Source organism: Myodes glareolus, chromosome 13, assembly GCF_982192425.1.
Source record: "Myodes glareolus chromosome 13, mMyoGla1.1, whole genome shotgun sequence".
NCBI lineage: Eukaryota > Metazoa > Chordata > Mammalia > Rodentia > Cricetidae > Myodes > Myodes glareolus.
Window position 1 is genome coordinate 22,865,501 of NC_142038.1, and position 4,279 is coordinate 22,869,779.

Sequence of the window (4,279 nt, forward strand, 5' to 3'; positions counted from 1 at the left end):
AGTGTGTGAGATGAGCTCTGTTTTCTGTGGAGGGCAGAGCCAGAGAAGTGGATTCCCCAGGCCCCGGGGAGCCCAGAAGATCACCAGTGGGGCCCAGACATTGGACAGTGATCTGTTTCTGCTTGTGATTGTGCCCTGGTTCCTTCCTCTTGGGGATTAGAATTCTAATTGTGAGCAGATTTGTGCAAATGACAAGAATTTCTGAATCGAAGGGTGTATGGGTCCGAGAATGCGGCAGATAAACCATGGCTCCAGGGCGTACATCAGTGTGTCAGTCCATGGGCTGGAGCCCGCCTGCCTTCTTCCTGCATCTCAGTCTCCGGCTCTGAGAGACTCTTCACTAGATCACTGAAGGTTAGAGCAGAGCAGGGTCCATCACCAATGGAGGAGACAAACCATCGATAAGGTAGGGAGGGAGCCATGGTCAGGTAGGGAGAGAACCATGAGTGAGGTAGGGAGGGAGTCAGAGTCATGGGTGAGGTAGGGAGGGAGCCATGGGTAAGGTGGGGAGGGAGCCATGAGTGAGGTAGGGGTGAGGTAGGGAGGGGGTCAGAGTCCTGAGTGAGGTAGGGAGGGAGCCATGGGTAAGGTGGGGAGGGAGCCATGGGTAAGGTGGGGAGGGAGCCATGGGTAAGGTGGGGAGGGAGCCATGGGTAAGGTGCAGAAATCCGATACTCTTCCTATGACAGACTAGACCTGGCTAGCTGCTCCCTGACGGCAGACTGAACATGCTGATCCTGTGGACTAGGGAATGAAGGGAGGGAAAGAGTGACGCTGGTTTGAGACAGATGGAACAGACTGTTTCCAAGAAAGTCAGCCCTCCATCACCTTTCAAACACTGGGCAGAATTAGATCCTTGGACTCGCAAATAAAAAAATCCTGGCATTTCTTGGTCAGGAGGCATGGACAGCACCCCCATTACAATCCTGTGTATGGGAAGACGCTATGTGGCCTCTTCCTCACTCCCAGAAACACTCAGCCAGGTAGTGTTGGGGTTCCCAGTCTCATTAATGAAAGAAAAGAAAGAGACTGAGCAGGGAGCTAGAGGAGAAGGGTATTAGACTTTGGGAGAAAAATCAATCAACAGGGCAGGTAAGCTGTAAAATCTTGGCAGCAGCTTTGAGATGGAAGAGGGAGGAAAGGAAGAGAGAAAGCCATGCCTTTTGAGTTAGGGTCTGAGAAAGGGCACGGTTTGCTATGCAGGTCAGAAAACCTCTGGACGGCAGAAGAAGCCAGGGGCTTTGGAGAAAGCGAGAAAGCCCAGAGAGTCAGGGAAAGAAAGCTTGCTTAGACTTTGCCCAGGATCCCATGGGAAAAGACAGGAAGAAGGAAGAGGCATTCTTTTTCTGAATCAAAATGAAAGTTTAGCAGGGAGGTCTGAAGGGGGCTACTGGCATGAGGAGCCTGGGGAAGACTAAGTCCACTATCTAATTAAAGGGGTAACCACTCCTATTGCCTTAGCAAGCCTACTGACCAATCAGATCGCCTGTGGGCTGGCCTGGCAAGGTAATTGGCAGGCACAGCTGGGCTAACTCCTAAGGGAGGGGTCAATGGGTACAAAGCTCTAATCTTGGAGCAGGTCAGCGAGTTATCTCCACCCAGGGTTAGAGCTGGCTCATTCTTTTGACCAGAAGGTCTAAGGAGGGGCAGTTTTATCATTCCGGTGTTACCAGGGAAATGTGAGGTGAGGGAGGGGTCCCCATCTCAATGCCCCAGCAAGGCTGCTCACTGTCTACCTAATGACCCCGCCCAAGAGCTGAGGTCCTAAAATCATGTAGGAGATGACTGAAATTGGGGGGAAATAGAATCTGTTTTCACCAGGAAAATCCAGAGATCTAATTCCAAAGCTGTTAGCAGAGGGACTGCTGTCTGGACTGGATTGGCGGCAACACCATTCAGGCAGAGGAATTCACTTAAGGGAAGAGAGATTAGGAGAAACCCTGCCTGATCCAGAACATCCCTCTTGCCTTTTTGCCTTGGCCAGGGATAGATCAAAGGATATTTCTTGTTTCTGGACAAGAAAAAACTACAGCTGTTGAGTTTAGAGTTCCTGCTCCTAAAAATGTGTGGCCAGTTTCTACCTCCTGTTCTTCCCAGGCCTCTCGGGGTAAATTAGACATGCTAGTCACACAACTGTGTGTGTGCAGGTTTATGTATGTATGCATGCATGCATGCGTGCATGTGTGTGCATGTATGTGTGTGTGTATATTTGTATGTATGTGTGAGTGTGCATGTGCATGTGTGTATTGTGTGTGTGGTAGTGATGGTGGTAGTGGTGGATGCTGCTGGTCTCCAGTACGCAGAGATTAGGGAGGCTACTCACATAGCTCATAATTGATGATTCCACAGGCTGCCAACTCCACGGGATGGTCTGACTTCTGCAAACTGCAAGTGTGGGGGTCGGAAAACCACAGTCTAAAGCAGTGGCTCCCAGCCTTCCACTGAGACCCATTCCTCATGTTGTGGTGACCCCCAAACCACAAAATTATTCCACTGCTACTTCATAACTGTAATTTTGCTACTGTTATGAATCATAATGTAAATATCTGATAGGCAGGATATCTGATATGTGACCTCCCCTGAAGGGGCTGAGGTCCATAGGTTGAGGACAGCTGATCTAGAAGAATGAAAATGATTATTTAAGTTGATCCAACAAGGTACAAAGAGAAAAATCCCATGAGAACAAGATTTCCCAAAGCCAGAATTGTTGACACATGGTTTCTCATGGATAAGGCCAGAAAAATTTCTTACTGGCTGCATCTCAGAATGAGATTATTCTCCACGCGGGAGACTTGCTACTTCCTGTTAAGGTGGCCGGGGAAGCAGAGGTAGGGTCGGGATGACTGGCACATGGTTCCCTCGCTGCTGAGGGCCTTACTTTCAAAGCAGGTGAGCTCTGCCGTGGGAACAACCAACAATACCCTGAAAGCCGCAACAATCCCTGAAGGCCCAGATGAGCGCACAGGCCGTCCCCGCGGACCCCCGAGTACCCACCGCCCGGAAAGACATTTCTGTCTACTTTGACACCGCCCACTTGTACAGACCAATGAAGACAGCCGCCTATTGCAGAAACCCTAAATAGATAACAAAAGGAGAAGGGGACCGCGCAGCCTAAAAGCCTCTGTTGAAAAGTCCAAGGGCTAAGTGCAGCCCGGTGCGGACGAGCAGATGTCGGGGTCGCTAATTAGATGGGTGCTGGCTCCCTGATCGCATCCCCTCCCCTCCGACAATGCGGTGGGGACAGTTTGCTGAGAAAGGTCAGAGACGGGTCTAAAGGACAGGGTGAGGTTAATTAAAGCTGCGTGCAGCTGCCTGGCGACTCAGACATATCACCATTTAAAGTTCTTTTTCTTTTCTGTCTTTTAAATATATTTTTATTTTTAACTAGCTTGAAATATAGGAGCTCAGGCACATAAACACACACACATGCTCACACACACATACACACACAACAACAACAACAACAGTAACAACTTTAGAAACAAACAAAAACCCCACTTGCCTTATTTGGTACTTCTTTGTACAAGACTGGGCCTGTATTGTACGGAGGGGGAAAGACAAGAAAATCATTAAATTCCAGCCTTTCATGGACTAGAAAGCAAGTTCAAGGCCAGCATGGGCAGCTTGGACTCTTTTTCAAAATGAAAAATCAAAACTGACTAGAGGGCCTGGAGGTGGCTAAGAGCATATACTGCTTTTTCCAGAGGACCTGAGATTGGTTCAGCGCCCCTACTGGGAAGTTCACAACTGCTTCTAACTGTAGCTCCAGGGGATCCAAAACCTCTAGCCTCCACAGGCACCTGCATTTATGTGCACATATCCACACACACACACACACACACACACACACACACACACTTAAAAATAATAAAAATAAATCTTTAAAAACATCTACTGGAGCATGTGAAGGGACTGATCCTGCAGACTCAAAGCTGCAGGGTCTCCACGACACAGGGCAACAACAGGATATCCAAGAGGAGCCCCAGTGAGGGCCCAGAAGAAGCCAGAGGCCTTAAACCCACCCAATGACTCATTTTCAGTGAACACTTGCAAGATTTATGGGCTAAAGGGTACACTGTAACTCACTGTGTCAAACTACAGCTTCCATGATGAGATTTTCTTTTCTTTTATATTTAATTTTACTTTATTTTGCGAGGGAGGTTGCAAGGGCAGAGGGCAGATATGAAGGGATAGGAAAAAGAATGGGACCGGGATGCATGATGTGAAATCCACAAAGGATCATTAAAAAGTATATATGTATACGTTCACGTGTGTGTGT